The 17,292-nt window shown below is 54.8% G+C and overlaps 1 long non-coding RNA gene across 1 annotated transcript; it reads right to left on the bottom strand.

The window, feature by feature from the left end:
• Positions 1-809: 809 nt before the first annotated feature.
• LOC311423946 lies at positions 810-15,975 on the bottom strand. The gene is made up of 4 exons (XR_014685948.1): positions 15,869-15,975; positions 14,167-14,273; positions 5,447-5,599; positions 810-1,729 (listed from the first exon to the last, which is right to left on the bottom strand). It is a non-coding gene; the product is annotated as an uncharacterized lncRNA (long non-coding RNA).
• Between the last annotated feature and the right edge of the window lie 1,317 nt (positions 15,976-17,292).

The raw sequence follows: 17,292 nt of genomic DNA, 5'->3' as shown, positions 1-17,292 counted from the left end.
GACAGCAGCCGCTGCAGAATGTGGTTGCATGGGATCGATAGGAAATCAATACCCAGCTCTGCTTCATGGGCTCCCGCCAGGCTCTGCCAGCCAGCGGCTCCGCTGTGCGCCCCGTGTCCCCAGCGCAACACCCCGCACTGGGGACAGGGCTGGGGGCCGTGGGGACACCAAGAGCCCTTCTGCATGTTGGGGGCTGCAAATTGACACCAGGGAAATGTACCAGAATGCACCAGAAGTGCAGCCCCAGCTCCCCACCACGCCACCCTGCACCTTGGGATGGTCCTGGGGCTCATCCTCTCCCAGGCTCCTGGCAGCAGAGTGGGTCCACACGGCAGGGACAAGTCCTGGAGGCAGCTCTGCATCCCGCTGGGGCAGCACGCTGGAGGCCAGGGCTGATCCAGTTCCGGGGGAGGAGGCTGCATCCTCCAAACCATCACCATTGCCATCACCTGCGGCCAGCACAGCCCGGCGGGGAGACAGAGACACAAAGGGATCTATCAGAAATGATAGTTTAATTGGAGGGAGGTGAGCACAGCACTATTTAACCACCGCTGCGCATTGATGGATTGATCCGAGTCTAGTTACGCACTGTTTGTGACATTCGGAGGGCTCCCCGCCAGCCTCCAGCCATAATTTTGGCTGGACACTGGGTGCCGCCTGGGGCTGGGCCCATGGGAACAGTGTGGGTGCCACTGTCACCCACCCCATGCAGGAACAGCCTGTGGCTGAGCACCACCCCGCAGCCCCCTCGAGCTGTCCCCCCTTCCAGCTGCTTTGATTTTTGTGGACAATTGCCTCTGTCCCTCCTGCAGGAGAAGGGATGGGGAGGGTTCTGCAAAAGCACCATTAAATGGTCGGTTCTGTCATCCCAGCTCATCCCCGCGAACACGGCGAAACCGTGCCATGATCAATCAGGGCTGAACATTAATTATGATTACACTCTGGGATCTGGATTGCGATTGATTAATTGATTCCTGGGCCCCTTGCAGCAGCAGACCCTTCATAGGAATTGCAGAGTGGTGCAATGGCTGGCCTGACCGTGGGCAAGATTTGGGGACAGGAGCATGGCGGATGCTCAGAAGGAGAAAGAGGATTGCGTTCTGGAGAGGAGAGAGGGAAAAGCAAGGTCCCTTCACCTGCGGTGCCCCAGCACCCATGGGGACATCATGTCACCTCCTTGCAGCCACCCACAGCACAGAGACATGGCCACTGGGGACCCTGAGAGCAGATCCCATTGGGATCCCATCCACACAGCTGGGCTGCCGAAGCCTCTTTGTCGCAGGGGCTGCACCCCCCCCATTCCTCCCCGCTGCTGATTTCAATCGACCTGCTATTGAAATCAATGCTGGCCGTACCAAGCCCTGCTCTGGCGGGGAGGGGGGACGGGGCTGTGTGACCTAGGAGGGATTTTTCTGTCATTAGGCTCCTGAAGGAGATGCCTTGGGGCTGCACACACTTGGTACGTTCAGCAGCACTTCCCAGTCCTGCTCCAGTAGTGAGGGTGAGAGAACAAAGCTTCCCTGGGCACCCTGGTGGGGTCCACGAGCTCTTGGGTGTGCTGGGAATGTGGAACCCTGCTCCGGGTATCCAGGGGCCATCCTTCAAGATCCTCCCCTCACCACAGCTTTAGGGCCATCCTTCCAGCTCAGCATCCCAACAAACTGCCCGACACGATGGCTCATCAGCTCCAAGGGGCTTGGGGTCCGGTCTGCATTTCTAGGTGTTGTCCCTGGAAAAAACACAGACATGCATAAAGAGCAAATTCGTGAGCAAACACCTGCTAAACTCACCCGTGTGCTCCTCGACCCTTTCTACAGGCAGGGCTTGGGTACCAGGAGCAAGCTCACCCATCCCTCATGACAAAACACCACCGAGCAATGCCCAGGGTGCCGAGCTGAGCCGCAGTGCCAGAGCGGTGGGAAAACAAACGATTTCAAATAAACTGGTATTAATAGGATATTGATAATCAGAGCAGGGCAGCAGTGAGGGGAAACAAGCAGGGGAAAAGCTTCCTCATGAATCTCCAGGGGAATTTTTTCCAAAGGTTAAAAAAGGAAAAAAAAAAAAAAAAAAAAGAAAAGAAAAAAAAAAAAAGGGGGTGGAGGAGGCCATGCAGGAGAATTAATTTATTTTGACGGTAATTTTTCTGGTTGCCATTTAAGGCAGACACACGGGAAGTGCTGGGGTTATTGACATATAGACCGAGGAGATGGCAGGACCCCCATCCCCCGGCCCCTCTGCAGCAGGCTGTAAGTGGAGGGCCCGTGATTTATTTAGTATCCATGAATACTGAGTGAAATCAGAATAATGGGGCACTTAGCCGTGTTACTGAGAAATCACTATTGTGATGCAATTTACTTCAATTAATTAAGCCTTTTTTGTTACCATTATTCCTTGTTTTACATTTTGTTTTAAATTTCAAACGATTGGGCACATTGTGGTGGGATGCTGATCGCTGTAGTTAGAGCCAGGCGGCAAGAGGCCATAAATACCGGCTGCGCTGCTCACGCCGTCCCAGCCCCGTGGCCACCCCATGCCCCACTGTCCTTCCCAAAACCCAGCAAATGCCACTCAGCACCAGCCGGCAGCTCTGGGTTTGGTGCATCGGTGGGTTGAACGGGACAGGGATACACCTGAGGATGCTCTAAATAGTGGTGAGGGATTTAGCTTGTGCAGGAAAAGCCTGGGATTTGGGTGTCTCAGGGGAAATGGAAATGGGAGTTTTTCTCCTGTTGTGAACTGAGAGATTCTGCCCCAGTTCTGGCGATGAGGAGAGAAGGATGAGGCCCCCTCTGTGGCTGCAGAAGGAGATTTTCCCAAGTGGGAAGGCATGTTTTGTTGCCCAGGAGGACTTTTCTTGAGTGTTCCCATGCTGCTTGTCCCACGCTCATTCCTGGGAGACCTGGACCAGGAGCTCTGGAGGGAGAAGCTCATGGTGGAACAGCCACCAAGGGGAACTGCAAAGCCCTGGAGGGGCTGCATCTCCATGCGTCTGCTGATGAAGTGCTGTGTTTCTGCTTTCCCCTCCTGGTACGTCTCAGAGTGGGATAAAGGAACAAGGGCACAGCTCTGGTGGGCAGGGAGCGGGCACTAGGAAGTTTGGAGATTCCCCTGCCTGCCTGTGCTGAGCCCTGCATCCAGGTGGGCATCTCCGGGTGAAGGGTCTACAGTGAACTTGGCAGGTACCTCCCCAGAGCAGTGTCACGCTGTCTTCAGCCTTGATCTGTGGTTGGAATCAGCCCCTTCAGCAGTTACCTGAAACCCCCCAAGGGAGCTGAGAGGCACCCAGCACTACGGAGACCCCACACCTCCAGCTGAGCAGACCTTCCTGATCCCCAGGGACCTGCTCAGTATCCTTGTCCCCACACCGCCTCTGCCCCTCTCCCTCATCCCCATCCACCAGCATCACACAGAGCCCATGGATGCGAGCACACTAAAAGATATCGCTCGCTATTGCAGAGCAGCCAGGAGTTTTTTTCCAGCCCTCTGGGTGATACTGTTTAACCTCCTGTGATTTCTGTCCCCAGTGTAATCATACCCACTGCTGCAGCGTAACACCTGGCCGAGAGGTATCGCAGTGGGGAAGGAGCAAAGAGGGGGGGGGGGACACCCCCACAAGGACAAGAAAAAAGAAATCATGGGGTGACTGCTGCACCCCAGCCAGGGGCTCTGAACAAGGGTCTGGTGCTCTCCCTTTAATGGAGGGGAGAAAAAATATTGGTGCCCTGGCCTCCCCCAGGAATAAATTCATACTGCCGTATTGATTCAATTTTTTTTCTTCTTTTGCCTGATTCCTACAGCCCCCTGGGTAACGAAGATTAAGCTCCAAGCCCTTCTGATATTACTTTGAAATGCAGAAATCTTCAGAAAAAGACACTGCATCTCCTCTCTTCTTGGAAAACAGCAAATATCTTTGGGGACAGGCTGGCACTTGCCTATCAGTTCCTTCTCCCATTTCTGGAGCGATCAAGGGCCACGTGTACACACTCGCACCCATACACGCTCGTACACATGCGTGTGTGCACTGGTGTGGAGATGCCAGCCTCCCTTCTGCCCCCCCTCTGTGCATCGTGTTCAGGATTCAAAGACTCACTTGATTTAACTGGTGTTAAACTGCAGCAGGGAGCTCGGGCGACCGCGGGAGCCAGCCACCTTAATATCAGATCAATTAATTATCAGCCCTGTTATGACGAAGGCTGCTGAAATGTGGGTTGAGAGATCTCAGAGTGCAAGCAAAGAGCTCTCATTTCCCTGGTCCCGTAATCACTGGAGGCAGGCCTGGCCTGTGATCTCGGTTACACAGGCATAAATCTGGAGCAGCTCCAGTTATTTAATTGGTGTCACTTGGGAATTTCCAGCGATGCAGCTCAGAGCCCTCTGGATGGGAGCCTTTCCCTTCCTGACAGCGATTTAACTCCCCCGACCGCAGCAATTGCTCAGCTGGGGAAGGGCGGTTGCTGGAGGCATCACCGTGCTCCAAGCTGCATGGTGAGATTTAGGAAGCTCTGAGGGTCCTGAGCCAGTGAATTGCTGCAGGAAGATGAGTGTGGGGGGAAGGAAGGAAGGAAGGAAGGAAGGAAGGAAGGAAGGAAGGAAGGAAGGAAGGAAGGAAGGAAGGAAGGAAGGAAGGAAGGAAGGAAGGAAGGAAGGAAGGAAGGAAGGAAGGAAGGAAGGAAGGAAGGAAGGAAGGAAGGAAGGAGGGAAGGAAGGAAGAGGGGATGGAGATACTGCAGGAGAAGGTGTGGGGATGGAGCAGGGAGCAAAGTGGCCCCTTGCAGAAGGGAGAGGAAGACAGGGACAGGGACAGAGACAGGAGCAGGGACAGAGTGGTGTTTTTTGATACAGGCATGGTGTATTCGCTTTCCAGGCTCTTGGCTGGCAAAGAGCTGGTGACTGCAGCCCCTCATGAAGCCTCCAGGCACTGGAGTTTTTTGCATAAGCCTGGACCCAGCTGCGTGTCCGGGAGCTGCCAAGCCAAATCTTCCAGCATTTGGCCATATTCAGGCTCTTCCTTGGGCTCATCCTCAAGCTTCTCACAAAAGCACATCCTTAAGGCTTTGGTATGTCCCCAGCCACTGCTCTGCTCCTCTTTGACATCCCTGAACTCAGTCTGGGCTCCTCCTTTCCAGTTCTTCTCCCAACATTTCCCATCTTCCTGCAGCAAAGACATGTGTTCTCACAACTGAGCCCAAGTCTGCTCCTCTCCTCTTCCAGAGCATCCCACATCTCCAGACTCATACTTTGGGCAGCATTTAAGGATTTTGGCTTCTCCCAGCCCCTTTCTGAAGGATGGTCTCGGTTTCCTTTCCATGCGGGGCATTTTAAGGTCTACTTTCAAAGCCCTGGGGATCTGGAGTTTCCTGAATGTGCCCATCTCCACATCTCATCAGAGGGGCTGCCCTGGGCATGTGCACTCCCCCACGAATATATTTCCCCCAGAACTCACCTTGAGGGACCTTCTTGGCAGGTCTTGGGTGCCCAGAGGTGGTTCCAGGGGATGCTCAGGGATGCCAGGAGCCGCACTTACCGTGTGTGTCCACAGGTCACCTCTCTGCCAAGCCAACCTGGGTTCTGAGGCATGGACTTTTCCCCTCCCCACCTGCAAATGAAGTGATATTCTGACTCCTTATTTTTCTATTGATAAACATTATTGTCCTTTTCTTGCAAACCCTTCAGCAATTAAAAAGAAAAAAAAAAAAAAAAAGGAAGAGGAGGAAGAAGAAGACAAAGGGAGTTGATGTTTGACTGCTGGGCTATCACTTAAGTCCTTGTTCCTGTTTACTCAGGACTTATTAGAGCTCATTCAATGCCTATAGCATGGCTGGATCAATACCTGCTGGGAGCAAGAGAGATTCCGCTTGGCCACTGTAGCCCATGTTGCAGAATTGATCTGCTTGGCTGCTGCAATCTGAAAATCCATCTTTTTGCGCTCTCTCCCTCTCTCCCTGCAGCCGGGTTGCCAAGCAACGGGGGCTCCTTCGGGCGGCCATTGGTCAGCAGCGCGGCCGGCCCGCGGCCCTGCGTGGCCACTTGGCCACTTCGGGCCGCCATTCGTCCTCCAGGACGGCCGCGGGCCACGGGGCGGCGAGGGGAGGGAAATCAATCGCACCTCACATTTAACCTTTCCGTACAGAAACAAGAAAAAAATCTTTTAGAAAACTATATTGACCCGTTCCTTATCACTTTGCGCCACTGCGGCCTGCTCGAGCCAGGGCGCCGATGCCCGCGCGCGTTCAAGTGAAGCACGTCCCCCACTGAGGTGGATCGCTCTGCCACCTCGCCTTCCACGGCCCTTCTCTCTCACCTTGGCCGGACACAAAGTTATGCCAGTTTAGCTAAAGGTGTGTTTTTAAACTGATTTCATTAAACTGGGGCAAAACCTTTGTGCGGATGTACTGAAATCAATGTAAACCCCATTTACATCGATTTCGCTTCGCTTTGGCAAAGGAATCGAATTATACAAACCAATACCAACCTGCTTTAAAATGATTTAAGAGTGTCTACACAAGACCAATTTTGGCTTGCAATTTTGTGTGTAGACAAGGCCCATCCCTCCTCTCCAAAGAGCCATTCATTAGGCAAATCCCTCTGCCACAAAAGCCTCTGAGCTCTCGCTGCCTCGGCCTCCCGGCAGCCTCCAGCAGCTCATCCCCAGAGCGGTTCCCAGGACTCGCTCCCGATCGTCCAGCTGAATCCCCAGGGCAGGGTGGTTGTTCCCCAGGTGCTGCACATACCTCAGCATGGACACTGATCCTAGTCAAAATCCCTCCTGCCGCAAGCCCCTGTGTTCCCTGTGCATGAGCGCGCCGCCCGGCAGCGCTTTTCACTCTGGTCCCCAGCTGGTGCTCTATCTAGATCCTGACGTCTTAGCACAAGAGTGTTATAATCCCTGGCTTGTGATTGTCTTATCTCATCCCAGCAAAAGGACAGAGGGGTCAATAGCAGCACACGAGTGCTCAGAAGTGGACACTCAAAGCTGAGTGCCAAAACCGCTGTGAGACGCCCGTGTCAAGTGGCCTCGTTTCCTCCAGCGCCAATCGCCTCCCTCAAATGCCAGGGTGAGCTGCACTCCTCCAACATCAGCAAAGCCAGCCACCTGCCCCAGACCCCAGAGACCCCCAGCAGAGGAACTTTCCAGGCAGAAAACATGAGCCTGGTGCTTGCTCAGCAGAGCTGGAGGCTGACCCAGCCCTCAGCACAGCCTCTTCAAGGCCTATTAATATCAGGGAACCCCACATTGGGATGTCCTTGTTATCACTGGGTCAAGGGCTCTCCATATTACCTCTTTTGTGGGTTCAACACACAGCTCCAGAACTCTGAGACTGAAATGTCAGTGCCCTACAACCATGCATTTTGTCTGGGCCAAGGGAGGTTCAATGACATTGACAAGGACCCCAGCGGCCGTGCTTCCAGCCACGGCAAGCAGGCTGAGGGCACCTCACCTAACCTTGCCTCCTTCAGCCAAGGAGGAATCATCACATAATGTACATATTATTATCTTATTTGAAAGATACATAATATTTGAATATTATATTATTATATTATTTGAAAGGTATGTTATTACCTTATTGTAAAGAAAAAAATGCCAGTGGTTTCATCTCAAGTAGAAGAGCTGAGATGGAGGCAACTCAGCCCAAGGCAGGTGCAGTTACAAGCTCTCTCTCTGGCTTTACATCCAGGCACCCAGAGAGGGCTGAATTTCAGTCCTATAAATAAGACCAGTCCTTTGCCATAAGAGCCATCCTCAGCCTGCTGCCATGATTTTCTTCTCTGCAATCACCTTTTTAAATTTTCCCCTGCTACACTAATATTTCAGTTTTTGCACAGAGGAAGGTAGACTCAGACCCCTTCAAGGAAAGGCACGGCAGCACAAGAGCCCTTTTGGTACTGGCCCTGCTGCTGCATTGCTGTCATTCTGGGAACATATGAAGCCCTTCCCCATCCAGCACAGATCATGACTACTCCAAAAGTTTAGAAAATTTGAAAAATGCCACTTCATCAAAACTTATCTTTTTCCCCAAAGAGCCAGCTGTTTCATTAAATCTCCCTTTTCAAGCATTTCATTGGACATATGAAAAGAGTGGGAGTCATCAAATTGCCCCATTTCAACGTTTTCCAAAAGAATCATTTCCTCTTCCATCCCTGTGTAATGTGTGTTTGTTTTTGTTTTAAAATCATGATTAATTTACACTAAAAGGAGATTTGAAAAACTGCCCAAGCTGAAATTTAGCTACTATTTTAAAGCTTGTCAAAACCACCTGCTTTGATTGACAATGTCTGCATTTTTTTTTTATTCTTTTTTTTCAATTTTTCAATTTTTCACTTTTTCCCTAATTGAGGAGGGGGAAGAAATTAAAATCCACACAACTTCTCACAGAATGAGGAACCCATTTCCTGCCAGCTCCCAAAACTCTTCTCCAAATTTCTGGGGGATTGAAGAACGTACTTATGGGCTCTGATGATTAGCAACACTTCCTCGAATTGGGGCAGTACTGCTCTCTTCCCACTGGGATTTTTTTCTGATATTTTGTTTTATCTGCATGTTAATGGCTGCTGAATGATCACTTTACTAAGCAGTGCATCAACCCCTTGCAAGCCGTCTGCCCCAGGTTCTGTGAGAACTCCCCACGCCAAGAGGACGGCTCAGGAAGACCATTAACTGATTTTTTGCTTTCACTTAGAGCTTGCAACATTGACATGCCTGCTCAATATTTGACAAGCTATCCGCTGGCCCTGTCCACTGCTGAGATCTGAGCAGCATCTCGGGAAAATATTCCTGTTCTTTGCTGCCACAGAAACCTGCCTTTTTGATCCCGAGCCATGGCGGTCCTGATGGGGCAGATCCTTCCCCCACCAGCTGCCATGGACTGGGAGTAGCTCTGCCTTCCAGAGCCAGTGTGATGGGGAGCAGGTGTCCCCAGTCCTCAGGTGGCAGTGGTATCCCCACGATGGGCATAACTGTGGCCACCCTCCCCTCCTAGGCACGTGCCGGGCTCTGAGGGTGTTTTGTTCCCCCTGAAGTTAAGCAGACACACAAGCACTGACGGGCAAGGGTGCATGCTCATGTCCCTGAGTGCACACCGCTGTCCTGTCACTTGTGGCCATCAGGATCTGCCTGGGCTCAGGCACCTGCTGCCTGGTTTGGGCTTGGGCCATAGTCTTAAGAGAAAAGAAGGGGTGTGGCATCTTGCCCCATTCCCCTCCAGCAAGACCCCTAAATGCGTGTCTCATTTAAATATCTGCTTGGCTTTAAGGTGGAGAATAGACGCAAGCATCAGCTTCAGCACCCCGTGCACCTGGGCACTTGGCAGACACCTGGCTTGTCCCGCTGCAGCATGCAGGCTGCATCCACAAACCCTTTTGGCCTTCTGACAGTGACTTGATCTCTCCTTCACACTGCCCCGGGGTTGTGTGGGGACACGGTCCTGGGGAATTCAAGCCGCGCACTTTGATTTGCTTGAGCGTAATGTGCCGGGGTGTTTGGCTGAATGAAGATGCATCACTGAACCGGCGCCAGGAGCCGGCATGCAGCCGGCACTGAGATGCAAAGAGCAAGCGGGGAGGGTTCCCCTTCTTTGCAGATCCCGCCGAGGTCACATGTCGGGGAGATGAACCCTTCATGACTGTTAAAAATCTCGAGTCTGGAATTGCAGGGGATTATCTGGCTGTTTTATTCTCCGCTTGTTTTCCATTGAACATCTTCCGCAGACGATGAGAGGGAGAAAGAGGAGGTGGAGGCGAGCAGGAGGGAGGGGAGGTGGGAGAGAGTCAATTGACAAAGTGAGGTTATTAATTTTTCAGAAAAGAAAATGCATTCTACATTTTGAGGAGAAATATTGATACGTGGTTTAATGCTCTTTTATTTCTTTCACTCTCTCTTCTTCACCACTCTAGTTTGTGTTCTGCAGGTCCTGTGTTTGCAGAAGCCCCTGTCTTCGGCAGTCATTTCTTGTCTATGAACCAAATCTCCTTGGAGGCAGCTTCTCACTGCTTTCTGCAGGTTGAGCAGAAGGAGGGTGGAGGATCAGTGCCGTGGGATGACTTCAGGGGCACGGTGCATCTGCCTTCCCTCAGGGGCTTGGCATCCTCTGGGCTGAGGTGTTGTTTGAGGCAGGAATTCTTGCAAGCCACCAAACACCTGAACGCCTTCTTTCAAATTCCCTTTGAAGCTGTGGTTATTTGGGGGAGGGGGTGAGGGGGGGAATAGAAAGCCCACGGTTCTATTCCCATCCTCCCTCGCTTTCCCTGCTCAGGTCTCCATGGACATCGTGGCTGGTGCTCTGGTTCATTGCAGCTTTTCCAACCTCTTTTTGCTCTTCAGTCTCTTCTGCATCTTTCTTCATCTTTCTCCACCTGTTCCTCTGCTCCCCTGCTCCTTCCCCCTGCATTATTTAACTTCTGGGGCTCCTCACCCACCAACATCGGCCCCACTGGCCCAAAGTCTTCCTGAAATGCCACAGCAAGGACCCCAGAACCTGGTGGAGAAAGCAGACCTACAAAGCCCCCGCCACATCCAGTTGACACCCGTTCTGTTTGTGCACCAGCTGGATAAACTGGCCAGAAAATGCGGTATCTGGAGCAAACGTGTGCATTTAGCCCTTTTAACCCTGCATAAATGAAGGGCAGGAAACAAAAACTTCATCCATTAATGTAATGACAGGTATTTCCCTGTTCTTAGGCTGGGCCTAGTCGAGCAAAACACTTAAGTACATGATTAATTTGAAGTCTAAGAGACTTAAGCATGTGCTTAAGCGTTCTGCAGCCCTGGACCTAACAACAGAGGTTTCTACAGAGCAATCCATGCTCATGACATGTTACAGAGGTAGTTAGATGTATGGATTAAGGGTGCCATAAACAGTTGAGATATTCTGTTTAAACAATCATTTGTTGACAAGACTATTCTAAGCCCATCGAATCCCTAAGTGATAGATGTATGTTGTCTTTCTGAGTCTCATGCTGTATCAGCCATTGATTTTTTCAGCCTGGATGCTAAGGTAACCTTTACCTGAGAGCTTAAGCAGAAAGCAATGGGTGTATGCTCACTGTGCCAGCCACTGTTTGTATTGCTGGAGCGAGAACAAAGCGAGGGCTCATCTTCACATCCATCCGCACTGCATGGGGCTGCCCTGGGCTGCTGCAAGGCCAGGGACGAAGCAGCCCTCTTGGCTGGGCTTGTTCAGTGCTCTCACGGCACATTCATGGAGCTGCCTGGGAGCTCTGGCCAGGGGATGTTTCCTCAGCCGCAGACAGGCAGCCCCTCCCCAGGGTCCTGCTCCTGCCCCAGCCATGTCTCGGGGCGGTTTCTCATCCCCAACCCACCCGGCCACCCAGGGGAGGAGCCCCGTGTCCTTGCCATGCCAGCAGCTCACCACTCAGCAGCCATTTCAGATGTTTGTCCCCAGAGACCCATGGGTGCCCCAGCAGCTCCATCCCCATGCGGGCACCATGTCGGGATGCCCTTCTCTGAGATCTGTTTTAATCACATTTATACAGTGTAACCAGGGGAAGGAATCTATTGACAGTCTGTCTTCACATTTCTGTCAATTCTTCCGTAGACATCATTAAATCCAAGAGTGGATCTTAATTTAACGTGTTAGCTAACGGGTTATTTAATTAGTTTTCAATACCCCCCCCCCAAAAAAAAAGAAAAAGAAAAAAAAAAAAAAAGTAGGTGGTGGGGAAATGGGTTATGTATTAAGGGAAGAAAAAAAAAAAAAAAGAAAAAAAAAGAGAGAGAGAAAGAGAGCAAGATGATGAGCACATCCAGGTTTCCCGGATCTGCAGAGAAATTGTCTCCTCAGCCCCTTCGCCCCTTCTCTCTCACAAGAAAGAGCCCTGTTGCGTTTCCCCTTCTCCCCACTGTGTTCAATAATAAATGAAAATGGTAAAAAGCAATTCATACACAGGCTAAGTGTCTGGATTTATTATCAAGACAATTACACCGAGGAGAATTCCCGGAAAATTACTCTTCGAAGTCTTTCTCTGCCACCCCCTCCTAGTTTGGATAAATACAGCAGCAATTACTGCTGCAGGAGAGAGGAGGGCACGGGGAGAGGGGTGCCACCACTCCATGCCCCAGCCGGGCTCGCTCTCGGGGCGCCACCTGCCATCGGGGTGGCTTTGTGCCCAGGGCAGGGGGGGACTTGGGGGTGTGGGTTTGGGGGGAGCGGATGCATGTTTCCTATGGACGAGGCTGTGAGCTGGGTATCGATTATGGCCAGCTGGAGCTCTAAGCATGTGTGTGTGCACGTGTGTGATAGCTGCATGCGGCTGTGAGCTGCCTTGGGTTATTTTAGTGAAAAGCACTCCGTGACCTAGGGCTGGTGTGGAGCAGGCCTGGGCACCCATCCAACAGGGACCTGGTGCCCAGCCCCACTGGGCCCAGTGGAAACAGCTCTGGTCTGACTGGGGGTGGCAGGTCCCTACCTGTCCACATCCCTGCTTCGTCCCTTGTTCCTGCCTCACTCCCTATTTTCCCTCATCCCCATCCCTGCCTGTCCCCAACCCTGCCTCATTTCCTCTTTTTCCCTGTCCCCAACCCTGCCTGTCCCCATCCCTGCTTCATTTCCCTTTTTTCCCTGTCCCCATCCCTTCCTCATTTCCTCTTTTGCCCTGTCCCCAACCCTGCCTGTCCCCATCCCTGCCTCATTTTCCTTTTTTTCCCTCTATCCTACCTCTGCTTGTCCCCATCCATGCCTCATTCCCCCTTTTTCCATTGTCCTCATCCCTGCCTCACCCTTGTCCCCATCCCTGCTTCTGTCCCATCCCCACCTTTCACCCATCCCATCCTGTTCCTGACTCATTCCCATTTTTCCTCTTCCCCCAGCCCTGTCTGGTACCCATCCTCACCTCGTACTGCTCCCTGTCTGTCCCTTGTCCCTGCATCGTGCTCATTACTCGTGTTCATCCGAGCCTTGTCCCCATCCCAGCCTCATGTCCCTGCATCGTGTCCCCATCCCTGTCTCATGTCTCCATGTCCCTACCTCATGTCCTCATCCTTCCCCATCCCATCCCCGCCTGTCTCCTGACCCCACTGCTGCCCACCCCGGGCCATGCCCGGCGGCGGGGCACATCCCCGGGGAACAGAGGCACCTGTTGCGGGGACAGAACCCCAGGGACCAGCGAGGGGGACAGTGCCCCCCGCCCCGCACCCCCTCCCCGGGCCTCTCCGGTGCGACCGAGCCGGAGCAAAAGGCACCGCAGGGGCCCGGCCGTGCCCGCCCCTCTGCCCTGGGGCTTGGGGAGAAAAGTCTCCAAAAATAGGATCGCCTCTTTTCGGAAAAGCAGAGATGGTTCCCGAGCTGGGAAAACGAGTCGTGCTGCAACAGGAAAAAAAAAAAAATGCCGAAAATATTCAGAACCGCGAAACGCGGATAAATACATTCGCATATGGATAAAATAAATACAATCTCCATGCGAATATATACCTTGTATATACACAGCATGTATAATATAGATATTATGTACAAAATAAGTGCATTGAATGCCTGATTTCGGCGCACAGCACCGGGCAGAGCCGTGCTGCGGAGCGGAGGACAGCGCCCGGTTCGCCTCCGCACGGGCGTTTTCCACCGCGCAGGTACCGGGCGCCCTCCCGCAGCCCCGGGACCCCGTGCTGGGGCACCCCAAAGCCGCCCACGATGTTCCGGGGCTTGGGGGGGGCACCTGCAGCTTTTGGGGAGCACCCGTGGGTGCCAGGCACCGGGCTCTGCCGATGGCACCGGGCGTTTTAACGCGCGTTGTTAAAAGAAAGGTTTTACCGGACATCGCCCTATATGCTCGGCCCTGCCCCCCTAAAAGTCGCCGTTTGGTGGTTTTTAACTTTTTTTTTCTTATTTTCTTTTTTTTTTTCTTTTTTCCCAAGAATGCTCAGACATTCGTGTTTGGGGATCCCAAATTGCACAAGGAGAGAAATGGCAAAATGGGATGCCCGGACCCGGAGAGGAGAGGGCAGAGCTGGGGACAGCCCGAGGGGGGTTCCCAGCCTCACGCGCCCCGCAGAGCACCCACAAACTCGCTGCACTTCCCTCTTCTAAGCTTCTAAATCCTGCCCGGGCTCCGGGACGGCCGAGTCTGAGCGTGGGAAAGGCGGAAGAGGGGGCAGGAGGGAGGGAAAAAAATAAAATTTAAATTAAAAAAAAAAGGGGGGGGGGGGAAATATCCCACCTCGGGTCTTGGCGAAATCCGAGTGGTTTTCACTGCCTTTCCCAAAAAAGCCCCGGCGGGGCCGTGCTGCTGCCAGGGTGTAAAGTTCAGGGCTGGTCCGCTGTGAACTTTTGAAAACAAATCGCTGGTGGAAGAGGCTCCCGGAGGTCCCATCTGCCTTCCCCGGCGCTGGGGGCACGGCGGGGGGGTGCAGGGAAGGAGGCCGGGTAGTGGCCGCCGGTGGGTGTGCGGCCCCGGGGAGCGCGACCCCGGCCCCAAGCCGCGCCGCGCCGGAGCTCGGCGGGGAAAAACTCCGGGGGTGACATCGAAAAGAGCGGCCGCGGGTCCCCAAACCGCCCCCCCGGCGTGAAATTGGATGGGCCCGGGGCCCCCCGCCCGCTCCCCGCCGCCGCCGCGGCCCCGGCGCTGCCGGCCGCCGAGTTTTGGGGGGTATCAAAGTTTGGGGCAAACGAGAAAAGTGGGCGGCGAGCCCCAAGAGGGGCCGGCTCGGCCCCCACCCCCCTGCAGATTTATTTCCCCTCCTTGCTGCGGTTTTTCCTCCTTCCCCACCGACCCCGGGGGAAGACGAACGGCAAAATAGCGGGCGGGGGGCACCTTCCGACGGCCCCCCCCGGCCTGTCCCTCTCTCTAAATTCACCCGGTGTGTTTTTTACGGAGATGGAGGAAATTATTCGCAGAGGGTGGGGGGATAAAATATTTCTACATCCCGCAAAAAGGAAAGGAAAAGAAGCCGCGAGCAGCGGGGAAAGGGCCTGAGCTCGTAGCTAAAATTTTCTCAAAGAGAAAAAAAAATAAAAGAAAAAGGAAAACGCCGAAGGTGCAAACGGGCAATGGGGGGCGGCCCGGGGGGACGGGTGTTTGGGGCCCAGAAAATTGTTGTGGAGAAAAGGGCTGGAGCCCCCCCGCCGGCCCCGCTGCCGAATTCCTCCCCGAAACGCCAGAAAGCCGAGCTCAAGGCGCAGGGAGACGCCGTGAAATCGGGGAAGGAAAAATCGTACCCGAAAAGGTCGGGAGGGATCTGGGGGACGGCAGGAGCGTGGCTGCCCCCGCCGGGGCTGTGCGGAGCCGGGGAGCGCGGCGGGGGCGGAGGGGGGGCCGCGGCGGGACCCCCGCGGGACGGGGCCTCGGTCCTGGCGCTGCGCCCCCCGGAGCGGGTTTTTCCCATATCCCGCTTGAACAACCCCAAATCCAGGTGGAACTTTTTTGTTCCGGCGTCGCTGGCTTTTCCTGCATTGTTTTGTTTTGGAAGTGAAAGCGTTTGAATCCCCTTCAAGAACCGGTATCAAAGTCTCTTTTTTTAAAAGCTATTGATTGCAAAAGTCTTATTTAAACCAACACATTTTAGTTTCTCACATTTTAAAACATCATCTGGGGCCCATTGTATGGAAAATCGATTAGCAGAAATTGCCACGCTCTTTGCCTCCCGCTTGATTGTTGTAAAATCGAGACATCCATAGGCAAAGGCTGGGCTGGGAAAGATTTGGAACCGAAATGAAAGGGTTTGCAAGGAATCTATAGGCACTAAATAATTCACCTGCCAGGCGATGGTGCTGTTATTTTGAAGCCTTAAAGAACTTTAAGGAACTTGATTTCCTATAGGGAAGTGCCATGGCGGGATGCGCGGGGCTGCGCGGGAGCCACGTTGCCGCTCGCTCCCGTTCCGTGCCTGGCAAAACCAAATGCTTTAGCCCCTGGGCTGTACCTGTCCGCCGGCTGCCACAACCCCTGCCCGCAGGTGCGCGTCCCACTCCTCTGGATGTATTTCTGGCCGTGGCGCTTGGGTTTTCGAGCTCTTCCTAAGTGTGTGTGGGGGAGCGGGGGGGGGGGGGGGGGGGGGGGCGGAAATACAGAGAGATTTGAGCGCAAAACCAAACGGCTGGAGTGCAGCAGCGCGGACCCGGAAGGCAAGGGTAGAAGCGGGGAGGGGGCAGCAGTGCCCCCCCTGCCCTCTACGCCCCTTCCCCACCGCTCCCGGGGCCGCTGCCCCCTGCCCGAGCTGCTCGGAGCGCCCCGGGGGCGGTCCCGGGGGAGCGGCCGCGAGCCCGGTGCGGGCAGCCCCGAGCACCCCGTTCCCCCCGGGGGGCAGCGACGGGCGGCCGGGGGGTGCTGAGAGGGCTGAGCGCTGCCAGGATTAATTGTTGCTTTTTTTTTTTTTTTTTTTGGGGGGGGGTTGGGGTGGTTATTGGCTCCCCCCGCACTGCGCCTCTCTCCCCTCTCGTCCCAGTCGGCGGTCCCTTCGGGTGCTCTGCCCCGTCCCCCTTGCCCCCAAGGCCGCGGGGTTGCGGGGGGGGCCGGGTGAGGGCCCCAGCTCCCCCTCCGCACTTACCGCCCCCGGCTCCGCGCCTCGGGGTGCCGGCACTGCCCGGCTCCTCTCGGAGAGCTGCCCGGGCGGCTTCGGAGGAGCGGAGGGATGGGAATTAAATAGAGAGAGGGAGCTCAGGAAGAAAGAGGAGGCGAGGGAAGGGATCAATAGCATCCAGCTGGCGAATGGAAAGAAGGGGAGAGGGCCCCGGCCGCCTCCGAGCAGGCTCCGCGTTGGGGCGCGCAGCGACCGCGGGCAGAGCGGTGCGGGGACGGGACCCTGCGCGGGGACGGGGCTCTGCCCCCGGCCATCCCCGCGGCCTCGGGGCGCTCCGAGCCCTGCTCGGGAAGGCGGAGAGGGAGGAAAAGCCCGGCGGGGTTCACCCGTGCCAGCAGCGGCTCGGGCCCACGGCCCGGCCCCGGGCTGTGCCGCCGCCTCCCCGCTCCCCCGGCCCCGCACGGCTCCGTGCCGCTCGCCTAATGATATTGCATCGATCGGGGAAGAGCCGGGGGGAGGTGGGAGGTGGAGGGGGTAAAGGGGGGGTGCGCGGAGCTACCGCATTACTCAATTATGTCGCACTAATTACTAAAAAGTCTCTCTCTTTTTTGTTGTTTGCTTGGTGCAAAGCTCGGCGGAGGGCAGAGTCCAGCGCCTGCCCCGGGGGCCCGCTGCTCCGGGCCCGGTTGGGGCTGGGGAGGGGGGGTTGTGGGGTAAGGGGGGGGCCGTGTCACCGTCCCCCACCGTCAGCCCGGCCCGGGGCCGCTGCGCGGGACGGAGGGCGCGCTGGGCAGCTGCAGGCTGGGATCTATCGATGGGCGGTCGAT

The sequence above is a fragment of the Aythya ferina genome (assembly GCF_964211825.1).
Source record: "Aythya ferina genome assembly, chromosome: 26".
Lineage (NCBI taxonomy): Eukaryota > Metazoa > Chordata > Aves > Anseriformes > Anatidae > Aythya > Aythya ferina.
This window is presented reverse-complemented; position numbering and strand designations above follow the sequence as displayed.